The following is a 12,973-nucleotide window of genomic DNA, read 5'->3' on the forward strand; positions in this document are numbered from 1 at the left end:
GTAATTTTCAATTTGGCTCCCACTCACAACGAACAATTTTTATTTGGTCATTGAAAATAGAGAATTAACAACTAATTTTTTGGTCGCTATAAAATATTTTCAACTAATTTAAAATTCTATTGTTCATCATTTAATTTCTATGACCAAATTTATAATTTAGTTGTTAAAAAGAGTTTTGAACAACCAAGTTGACGTGGTTGTTGAAACATTAGTTGTAAAATATCAATTTTCTTGGAGTGAGTGTGGGTGAGATTAGAGTCCTTATTGGGTTAGGATGTCTTTGAGTTTGAACAGGAGGAGCATCGAAACGAAGCCTAGGGGATGGCTCGAGGACAAAATTGAAGTACTCCTGAGGACACAATCCCGAGCATGTTGCAACTCAAATTACGTGAATGTGTCATACCAGTGCTAGAGCAAGCACCCCGAGGATACCATGTACCCGAGGACTCCCGGATAGCAATATGACTAAGGATAGGCCTCATCTTATGGGAGAATCCTACTGGATTAAGTGCTATCGGATGTGAGGTCAGCGGACAACCTCAAAGATATCACAATTGGGTGTTAAATCCTCATGCACGAGGATGTCAAACGATGATGCCACGTACGAAGGTGCCATAATTATTGATTGGGCAAAATTTATCCTCGGGAGAGAGAGTTCGGGTTGAGACATATGTGGCAATTTCAATGATCAAACCTAATTTCATTATTTGCTTGAACCATCGTTGTTCATCCAACTCATTCAAATACATACTCCACTTCAAAATGAATTATACGCTCAAAAGCAAAACCCCAGAAAATACCAACAAATTAAACTAAATGATTGTTGTGGAATAAATTAATATATATATATATGTGTGTGTGTGTGTGTGTGTGTGTGTGTGTAAAAAATGGTTTAAAAGTATGGCTATTTAAGTAATTTTAGTTATGGCCTTATTAGTAAATAGAAACAAATAATTTAAAATGTTTGAACCAAGCAAACATCATGGTGGCAATATTAATTAGCCTAATTGAAAATGAAAGATTGTGGAAAAAAATTTCGATTACCCTTATATATTTTATTTTTGACAACACTGCCTTTAGTTATAAATGTAACATAATGGTTAGGAGTTAATAATTATAATATAACTCCAAAAATTAATTATAATTCAACTTCATTTAATATCCATTAAGTGTGCCAGTGTGTGTGTATGTATACTATTATTTTATTTGAAGTACTTAAAATTATATGTTAATCAAATTAAGTTTTAATCACTCAAAATTTGAAACTCACTATATACAATCATATTTTATAATTATAATAAAATAGTTAAGAATCGAAGTTCTATTCGAAATTGTAAAGAATAACTCTTAAAGGTGAAGTAACGGTTATGTGAAAATAAAGAGTATTGTTGTCAATCTTAAAGACCCTACTAATAGTCATATGTCTTGATATATTTGCAACTTCTATCCACGTGTCTATCTCAGGAATTAAAAAGAAATTTATAACATTTTTATATTTATTAAAAATTGGTTTGTTTTTTACATTAAATACTAAAGAGGAGAATTTATTTTAGAAGTGGCTGATTAATAATTAAATGTAGATGTGCTTATCTATGAGGCAACTACCTTGTTTTTGTGTTGAGAAGTGAGGTTATTCAAAAGAAAGTGTCATGTTTTCGGACAAAATCAGTCGATGGGGATGCTTACAAGATTTGAAGTTATTTTCAATGTCTTCAACCAAATTTTCTTAGAGAGGTGCTCGAACCCTGGTCAGTTAGAAGCACATCCCGCGGTTTAACTGATCTGTGTGAAGAGTGGTTGGATCACAGACCCAAGGAATAGTCGTCGAAGGCAGACACCTTGATTAAAAAAAAAAAAGAGAGAGAGAGAAGTTATCGTCAGTGAAAACTAAGAAAGAGAGTGAAGAAGATAATTTATATGGTGTTACTTAAGTCCCTTTTTCGAACAAAAATTACTTATATCACGATTTATGCTTATATCGAGAATTCCACTATATTAAAAAATAATATTTCTTATTTACACTGATTAAGATCGTGAAATCGATAAAGAAATCCATTTGTTTAAATATTGTACCCCTTAGGGTTTAAGGTATATATTGTTTGACAAATGTTTGAATATAATTTTTTGTTTTTTATTTCATATACATGGAGTTCAAATTCTTGATTTAACTTTAATAGTTGACTTGAGAATAGTTTATATTATATGGGTACACCTTTTTATTTTGTTAATTTGGAAGAAATAATAATATTATATTCTATTTATTGAAAGTCCATAAGAAAGCAATTGATCGACTAATAAAAGAGGTTATATATAGTCAACCTCAAATTTGTAGAGAGATCACTTTATTAAACATGAAATTTTATTGATTTAAGTAATTTGACATTAGAATAATTAAATTATTCCAAAAGCTTGAAAATTTGAGCAACAAAAGAAAATTATTAAAGTTCGACGTTTCAATTAGAACATATCATTGTTCTAATAAGATATATTTTCTAAGAAGAGAAGAGATTTTCCTACTTCAAGAAGAATTTCAAAAACTTCATAAAACTTATCTTCGACATTTTAGTTACCAATCAACAACTTCTGAAAAGAATTCTTGCCTCTAATATCGAATGCAGGAAGACAAAAAAAATAATTTTTAGATAAATTAATACCCAAAAATCCATCAATGTTAATTCTTGCAGAAATCAAAGTAAAATCAATTTTGACACATCATGTAAAGGAATACATGTGTGCTGTCCCGTATTTATCATGTTTCATATGGATGGCAAGAAAACCCGACAAACCCGATATCCGGCTTAATCTGGTATTTGGTAAGGGCTAGACAGGTTTTTTCACCCCGAGACAGTTACAGGTAACAAGGGCCTTGCCCAGTGTAACTGTCTTTTCTTTTCTTTTAATTTTTTTTTTTTTTTAGGAATTCAATACTTTAAATAGAAACTCCACAAAAATTCACCCATTCCAATAAAAGATGACATTTAAGATTATCTAAATAATATGATAAAAAATTAAAAGTCTTAGTTTACCAAATATATTTCAATAATTTAACTTTTAAAATTAAATAAATTAAGAGGCATTTTCAAGAATGTCCAATTTTAAGGGTTTAATTTGAAAAGTGTTCATTCATTTGAATTTAGTTTCAACTTGTCTATTATGTCTTTAATGAAAAAATGGAGCAATTGAATGTCGTTCTCGACATTTGATTTTTTTTTCAATTTGTTACGAATTTCGAGAAATATCTTTCATGAAAAGTTACATTAAAATAATGTTTCTTGACATTTGAACATCGTTTCATTTGTCTAGAATGACATTTCATTTTGAATATGACATTTCTCTACATTTGAAATGTAGTTCTCGTCATTTTTGAGTCAATGAAAAACATAACATTTATTGTGATTTGACATGTATGGTTTTGAAATAAATATAACAGGTTATGTGTCAAAAATTTATTGGCCAATAACAAATTTGCAAAAATGTCCTTTTTTGTCTTAGTGTGGAATTATAAATTGTTAATAAGGGTATTTTGATCTAAATTCTTCCAAAATAGACATTTTTGCAATGGTGGACATTTTTGCAAATTACTAGGTGAAAATGGATATCCTGTGAAATTTCCTCATAAATTAATTAAAAAATTAAATAACTATATTATTGTCTCAACTTTAATAAATTGAGACAATCACTTCAAGAAATTTATCATTTTCCTACAAAATTTTCATTGACAAATTGAGATTTGCAAGCAGAGTTCACTTTTCCCCACAAATTTGACGTTTCGTAGGACTATGATTTACTTCAAAATTTTCAATATGGAAAGACTTGTGCCTACAAAAATTCGTATTTTTCTAGACAAAAATTTTGATGGGCAAGATATATATTTTGCGTATAACACTTTTCACATGTTTGTAAGCTAATAATTAGTGCGAAAATTTTTCAAATTTTATTTTTAATTTTAGTTCTTACAAAATGTATAATTGAAGTGAAAAGATAATTAGAAAGATAAAAGTTAATTTTTTTTTTTTTAACAAAATCCCAATTATTATTATTATTATTATTATTATTATTATTTTTCCCCAGAACCCTCCTCCTCCTCCTCCTCCCCACTTTCCTTTCCTTTCCTTTAGGGGCTTTCATTTAAAAAGCCTAGTCAAACAAAACATTAGTTTAAAAAGTCCACAAACTAAGTTCTTTGAATAAAAGGCCTAAAGATATGGAAAATGAAAAATATAATTTGTAAATGACTAAAATGACCTTACAAACAAAAAAGACATTGCTGCCCTAATTCTCATTTCAATTTCCATTTAACCCTAATTAAATTCTACCTTCCTTCCATTTGCTCTTCAAAATCGGCTGTAGAGGTATGTAATTTGTTTCTTTGTCATCATCATTTTTCTCTACTTAATGAAATCTTAAACTCTACATTCCATTTTCCTTGAACACTCATTTGGTTGAAGTAAGTAATAAAATCTTACAATATCATTGTTGGGCATTTGGAGAAGAAGGGGGTGTTGTAATTTTCAATTTTTTGGTTAGTTTCTTTGTCCATTTTTTGAATAATTTCTTCATATTGTTGTATATATATTTATGATTTTTATTTGAGAACAATGATTTTGAATTAATCTTATCATTAGATTAGAGTTTTGATATGGGTTGCTCTCAAACCCTTTTTCTCATTTCTCATCATCTGTATCAGTTAGAGTAAAATGTAAGTTTGTAGAGGCATGTTTGGCTATTCTTTTTATTAACATACATTTAATTTTCGTCTGTACATAACGACTTACATGTCGTTTTCTACAATCCATAATGACTTACATATCGTTATCAGCACTGTACACTGTTTGAAATGTGATGAAATTTTTATATTGAATTATAGTTATGGACACCGTGAATATGGTATGGATATCAGTTTGTTTTCCAATTGAATATGAGTAGTCGATTGAATGTGTTTTAAAATGAAAATATGCAGGGAATGACAAATAAAAACAACTCCTATTCTTGTTGCGAAAATTATTTCTTATATGGAATTATATGATAAAGTCAAAGAGGTGTTGAACATCAATTCACAACTTTTTCGGACTTTAATTGGAAAAATCGAATGATTAAATAATCTATTCACAACTTCAAATGGTTACGAGTACAGTCATAAGATATCGGTGGATTATATGTTTTTATTCCCAAATAAGATGGAATAAACCAATACCTTGGCTTTGTTGGAGCATACTTTTTTATTATTTCATTTATATTTATAATGGATAATTGATTTGGAATTATTTCCTGCAAATTACATAATCATCGTGTGTGTTATCTTGCTCATTTACTTGCTTTCAATATAAAGATTCATAAACTTGGATGTTTACTTTGTGATTTCGTACTGCAGCTCTCTTGAGGGACATGCTTACTCAACTTTGCTTTAAGAGGAATTGAACATAGCAGGTCAAATATTATGTCAGCCTTTCCCATCCTCGACCCAAAGAAAAATAGGGAACGTCGTTTTTTTCTCCTTTTTTTTTTAGGTGCTACTGCTGGTGACTTTTTTACATAGAAATAATTGGTCCAGCATTTTAAGCAATTTATTCCTTTAATTTCATCAAGATGTAGGTCGAAAGTGTGTGTGTGTAGGATAAAAACTATAATGTAATGGCTGGCTTATATGCTAAGTGAACTTCCTGGTTTATCATCATAATTCATAATCCAAGTTCATAAGTTTGCGACAGTGCTGAGATTATAAATTATCAAAATTATTCAATGGATCCATAAAAACTATATTAATCGACCGTTCATTTTTATTTTTATAATTTTTTTCCAAAACATTCTTGCTTCTTGAAGTTCTCGAGTAATAATCATCTGAGATTAAGGTTGTAATATTTTCCTGACTTGTAACTTTATAATTTTGTGCTTATTCAAAGCACAAGATGATTTATTAAACTTTGTAATCATTGTGCTATTGAAATGCTTTTGCACTATTGAAATGCAAACGACGTTCATATAGTTACAATTGATGTAAATGTAATCAATCTAATGACGATATATATTTTCTTCCTTCTGAAACAAAGTGCTTAAGATCGTTGTGGTACAAAAATGTATTAATTTTAATTACGAAATTGAAGTCGTTCTTGAAGCACAAAACGATATAGATGTCGTTCAAATAAAAAAAAGTAGAGTGAATAACATAACGTTATTGAAACCGTTCCTGTAATAAAAAACGATTTCTATATCGTTTCAGTATGAAATACACACTGCTTAACTTATTTTGGTAACTTATTTTGGTAATGATATCAAAGTCGTTATGACTATACATAAACGATATATAAGTCGTTCTAGTACAAAAAATGCATTCATTCTAAGAATGACATGGAAGTCGTTCCTGAAAGTCAAAACGATATGGATGTCCTTCCAATAAAAAAGTGCACTGAACAATATAACGATATTGAAGGCATGACGGAAAGTTGTGGATGGTCAAATCTACTTTTAGCTAGAACGATATAATTATCATTTTATATGAAAAGAAACGGTATCTATATCGTTATACTTGTAATTTAAATTGAAACGATTTCAAACTATTCAAATTTGTACTAAAACGATATAAATGTCGTTACTTTATTTGTGATTTTATGCATAACGATATCAATATCATTTTAATACAAGTTTGACAACGTTGATATCGTTTTAGTTTAAATCATAACTAAAACTACACGCATATCGTTTCAGTTAAAATAAAACGATACTTATATCGTTTTTGCTAAAAATAATGATTCGACCGTCCACGACCACCGAACATGCATCTGACATATGTAGGACGATCAAAATAGGTAATCAAGTGGGTTCGATCTCCCTTAAAAGAAACTATGAGAACATTTTTGTTTTCATGATTGTATACCATCTTCAAACTATTCAGACAGAAAGTATTTTCGTTTGCTCTTTCCAAGTCATTCGAGTGGTATTAACCCACTTGATGACCTCTTTCGATCGTCCTACGTATCCTAAAGGTATGATGGGTGGTTGTGGACGGCCGAATCGTTATTTTTATCCAGAACGATATAATTATCGTTTTATATGAAAAGAAACGATATCTACGTCGTTATACTTGTGATTTGAATTGGAACGATTTCAAACTCGTCAAATTTGAACTAAAATGATATGAATGTCGTTACTTTATTTGTGATTTTGATACATAACGATATCAATATAGTTTCAATACAATTTTGACGACGTTGATATCGTTTTAGTTTAAATCATAACTAAAACTACATGCATATCGTTTCAGTTAAAATAAAACGATACTTATATCGTTTTTGCTAAAAATAATGATTCGACCGTCCACGACCATCGAACATGCTTCTGACATATGTAGGATGATCATAATAGGTAATCAAGTGGGTTCGATCTCCCTTAAAAGAAACTATGAGAATATTTTTGTTCTCATGATTGTATACCATTTTCAAACTATTCCAACAGAAAGTATTTTCGTTTACACTTTTCAAGTCATTCGAGTGGTATCAACCCACTTGATGACCTCTTTCGATCCTCCTACGTATCCTAAAGGTATGATGGGTGGTTGTGGACGTCCGAATCGTTATTTTTATCCAGAACGATATAATTATCGTTTTATATGAAAAGAAACGATATCTACGTCGATATACTTGTGATTTGAATTGGAACGATTTCAAACTCGTCAAATTTGTACTTAAACGATATGAATATCGTTACTTTATTTGTGATTTTGATACATAACGTTATCAATATCGTTTCAATACAATTGTGACGACGTTGATATCGTTTTAGTTTAAATCATAACTAAAACTACACGCATATCGTTTCATTTAAAATAAAACGATACTTATATCGTTTTTGCTAAAAATAATGATTAGACCATCTACGACCACCAGACATGCATCTGACATATGTAGGATAATCAAAATAGATAATTAAGTGGGTTCGATCTCCCTCAAAAGAAACTATGAGAACATTTTTATTCTCATGATTGTATACCACCTTCGAACTATTCTAACAGAAGTATCTTCGTTTGCTCTTTCTAGGTCATTCGAGTGGTATCAACCCATTTGATAACATCTTTCGATCGTTCTACGTATGTTGAAGGCATAATGGATGGTTGTGAACGGTCAAATCGTTATTTTTAGCTAGAACGATATAATTATTATTTTATATGAAAAGAAACGATATCTACGCCATTATACTTGTGAATTGAATTGGAACGATTTCAAACTCGTCAAATTTGTACTAAAACGATATGAATGTCATCACTTTATTTGTGGTTTTGACACTTAACGATATCATTATTATTTCAATACAAGTTTGATAATGTTGATATCATTTTAACTTAAATCATAACTAAAACTACGTACATATCGTTTCAGTTAAAATAAAACGACAATTATATCGTTTATGCTAAAAATAATGATTCGACTGTCTATGACCACCAGTCGTGAATCTGGTATATGTAGGATGATAAAAATAGATAATCAAGTGGGTTCGATCTCCCTCAAAAGAAACTATGAGAACATTTTTGTTCTAATGAAAATAAATGATATCTATGTCATTATCATTGTGATTTGAATTGGAATGATTTCAAACTTATTAAATTTGTACTATGACGATTTGAATGTCGTTGTCTTATTTTGTGAGTTTGATACATAATGATACTATTATCGTTTCAGTACAATTTTGATAACATTGATATCGCTTTAATTTAAATTTTAACTAAAACGATAATCATAAAAACGACGATTCGATCGTCCACGATCAATTATATGTAAATTTTAATTACATTTAATATCGTAGTTATAACGTTCCAGTGTAATCACTTCTGAAACGATATGTATGACATTATAGTTACGATTGAATAGGAACGATATCATTGTCGTCGAAAATTGTGAAATGACATAAACGTTGTTTATTTATTCCATAACGTGCGCTTAAACCTGTTAAATAGTGAAGTAATGTGTATTCGATATCGGAACGATATATACATCGTTTTTTGTACTTCAGGAACGAGTTTAATGTCGTTATACAAATCAGTTAAGCAGAGTGTATTTGATACTGAAATGATATCGAAGTCGTTTTATATTTCAGGAACGATTTCAATGTCTTATGCAAATCAGTGAAACAGTGTCAGCAGCTCATTTCCATTCCACATTTTTATTAAGTTGATAAGTTATATTTTACGATTTCTTCAAACTGCAATATTTTTGTGCTGGCTTATTTGAATCGACTTTTTCTCGAGTCGAATAGTTCTTATTAATTACAAGCTTTAAAATGAGTACAAATCGATATACTGCATCGCTTTTTATTAAAATCTAATTATTGGACTTTAAATAAGATATAAATTTAAAAAATATTTTTTTCTCCATTTTTTTTCCAAAATATAACGATAAATTTATTTTAAAAAATTTCGTGTGTTATAATATGTGTCTAATGAATAAATGACTCAATAATTATTTTCGACTAGTTGTTAAGTTGTGGACAATGTTAAAACTTTGGTTGTACTGGAGATCAATTACGAAAAAGAAATGACCTGAAACTTAAAAAGAAGAGTTCGAATTTTAAGGAGAAGATGATTTTGAAGAGGAAGATTTTTTGAATTTAAAGGAAGGGAATGTTGTGTGTGTTAGAATATGAATGCATAGTTATTAGAGCCAACCCGATGATCAACTAAAAAAAATTACCGGGTTAATGGTTCACTCGGTGGGTTATTGTTAAATTTTAATTTTAATTAAATTTTATTTTTGAAGTGAGAATAAAACAATTTTTGAAATGTAATATATATATTTTGCTCATAGGAAACAAAGAACCATCATTTGCCATAATGGTTGTGGAGTTTAAATATTTTCTTGCATTCCAAGGTTCAAGTCATGGCTCCAACAAATTTAGAAAAAAACTCCAATTTCTTCTTCATTTTTGTTTTACAAGTTAAGGGTAAAGAAGTCTTTTGACACTTTTAAATAATTAAAACTCCTTTTATTTTTATAAGTTTGGTCAAAGGCCAATTGAACAAAATGTATATTAAAGTGGCTTTCCCAACTCATTTCCCCTTTCCTTTACGTGTTGTTTTCATTCTTCTCCTCTTTGCCTAATCGATCTTGTTTACAGGTTTCAGCCGATGACATCGTCATCAGTCAGTCATCTTCAATTTCCACCCAAACCCTTTTAACCTTCCCTTTTCAAGTGTCTTAAATTTAAACTTTTCCCAAATCACCTATTCGAGTCGTCGATCGCTACCGCCGCTCTAATCCCTCTCCAGACCCAAGTAATTTGACAATTTCATAGATGCACCCATGATTAGTACTCCACGTTTACCTCCAACGTATGGAAGGTTTCTACATTTAATGATCCAATGAAGGCTTTCGGTTTGTTGAATTGCTATTCCTTTTTATTTCATACGAACCAATCACATCTAAAGCCTACAATTTTGCTGCCAAAGGTCGAGAGACTTCACATTGGATGGTAAGAACAAATAATAGTAATTCTTCATATCCTGTCATTTTAATGTGCACAAGTTCTTGCATCCTCTTGTATATGGTGAATATCTAAAAACGATGCAGAATATTGTTCCGAAAAAGGCAACCAGAGGTTAAGACGGTAAATGATCCTTTGATTTCGTGTGCATAAATCAGTACTCCAGTTATAATATGGAACCACATCGAGATAAGACAAAGCCCCTTGGCTACCAGTAGGATTGGGAAGTTGGATTTCCTTGTAAGATACTCTCGTGCTTTTGTTTTTGACATTGGAATAAATATTTACATATACTGTATAATATTAGCTTGTCCGTTGCCTCTCCAGATGCTCGTCATGTAGTGCCCGCAGTCATTTCGAGGGTAACTTAGCTCAAACTATATATTCTACAAAACTGAGTCAAACTTTTATTAAGTACATTTTGTTGATAAAAATGTCACTATGAATTAGTTATAATTAGGTAGTGTATGATTTGACCTATATTGTACCGTGGAGTCTGGACATAGCTATTAACTATGTTAAAGAGGGCTTTCGAAGTCCTACCATGATTTTTGCTGAGAATGGTGCATTTTGTATTAGATATTTATTCGAGTTATGTGTTAAGGTGAAAATTTATCAAAAATACTAAATCACGTTCATATGACTATCAGGAATGGATGATCCAGGGAACTTAACTCTCAAGGCTTTGATACCACAAAGATCAACTACTACAAGAGCTATTTAGCAGAATTGATGAAAACAATCATTGAGGAAGCCAACGTGATCAGGTACTTCCAATGGACATTGCTCGATAATTTCGAATGGAGACTCTTTTGCTCTTTTTTTTTTTTTTTTTTTCCTTTTTTTTGTATAGAAAAATACTATGCTTTTTATTGATTGGGTGATACAAAGATGGGTTCTTTCATAGTGTTTTTGGTGTTTTCGTGTACTTTTTTTTTTTTTTTTTTTTTTTTTTTATCAAGGTGATCGCTTTCGACGACTATTTTTTAGGTCTGTGATCCGGCCCCTCTTCACACAGACTAATTAAACCGCGGGATGTGCCTCCTACTGACCACTGTCCGAGCGTCTCTCCAACTGAACTGCCAAAGTGCCTAGTAAGCCAACCCATGTTGCGCTTTGCCTTCCAAGACATTCCCGCCTTCCAGGATAAATCCTGCCTTCCAGTATATGCCTTGCCTTCCAAGAGCCCCACGAATCGAACCCACGACCTCTGAACTGCCAACCTTGAGAGAAGATATGGTATCCTCGTGAAATGACAAAACTAGTTAATTGTTTAGTCCACATCATATAACATTCCTTTACCGAGTACCGTTATGGTCCATTGGAATTATTTTGGAAGCATTTGAATTATTTGGAGACAGTTCAAATGCATCATCCATTGAGACCAACACCTTCTATGTGTTTAGAAGTTACTAAATTTTTAATGATTAAAAGTGTTGGATGTTTTTTGATTCTCTGTTGCGTGCGTAGTTGACTTAGTAACAATGCTTCTGTCTTTCATAAGCTTCACTATCATCGGTTATACACCATTTGAATAATGATGTCTCAAGTCTTATACTTACATAATCCTAGTTTGCTGGTTGTATTTTTTTTAAATAATATTTTATACGCTTTCCTAGAAATTGGTGTTTGGTAAAGTTGATTCTGTATTATATGTTTCTTCTCATAATCATGGCTTACTTTGTCGATTGCATTATTGATCATTTTTCTTACGGTTTATGATTTGAAATTCTTACTATTATTGATTGCTATTATGTTATATTCCACTATCTTTATTGAACACAATGGAGATTGCCCATGCCATCAGAAAGCTGCCTCCTACAAAGGCTAAGAGGTATTTATAGGACGTATTGATCCACAAACAACCCATACCCTTCACTCGTTTCTGTCCAGGTATTGGATGAACAACTCAGGTGAAAAACAGACACTGTAAAGATAGTCGATGTAGCTTGAATGAAGATGGAACAAAGGATGCAAAACAAGCTGAAGGTTGTTGAGCAACAATTCAATTCTACGTTGCAGTCTTCGCATCATTCTATTGACCAACTATTTGGTAAAGTTCCTAGTTTCGTTGTACCACCGTTTACACCATTGTCAATAGAGAATAATGCTAATGAGGAAGATGAATGTTATTGAGTACGAAGAGAATAACTTTGGTGAGGATCGGTTGCATATCTAATTCACGAGGATGAAGAGTTATTTCTTTAAGTGCATTATAATAGATATAGAGCATGTTTGCTATACCTTTTTTTCTTTTTCCATTTTTTTTAAAATTTAAATGTAATCATACTTAGTGAATGGTTTTTATTTGTGTTTCAATGAAATATTTTGGATTCAATGTTAGATTGATTGACACTATATGTCTTAATTGAAGTTCTCCATACGAATTGTTTCATAATAGCCTATAAATATGCTTTCTCTATGAAAATTATTTGTAGAGAAAAACATGGCTTAGCCAACAAAATAATCCGTTCCATGTTGCCACAAAAACTAAATTGTTGGAAAA

General features: G+C 30.8%; 1 long non-coding RNA gene across 2 annotated transcripts; it reads left to right on the forward strand.

Moving 5' to 3' along the window:
- Positions 1-10,047: 10,047 nt before the first annotated feature.
- Positions 10,048-12,708, forward strand: LOC111387081. Of its 2 annotated transcripts, none has more exons than XR_002701355.1 (4): positions 10,048-10,455; positions 10,554-10,707; positions 11,118-11,234; positions 12,258-12,708. It is a non-coding gene; the product is annotated as an uncharacterized LOC111387081 (long non-coding RNA). The 2 variants fall into 2 exon arrangements; XR_002701356.1 differs by having other exon boundaries at positions 12,361-12,708.
- The last annotated feature ends 265 nt before the right edge of the window (positions 12,709-12,973 follow it).

The sequence above is a fragment of the Olea europaea genome, unplaced genomic scaffold, assembly GCF_002742605.1.
Source record: "Olea europaea var. sylvestris unplaced genomic scaffold, O_europaea_v1 scaffold3890, whole genome shotgun sequence".
In the NCBI taxonomy this organism is placed as follows: domain Eukaryota; kingdom Viridiplantae; phylum Streptophyta; class Magnoliopsida; order Lamiales; family Oleaceae; genus Olea; species Olea europaea.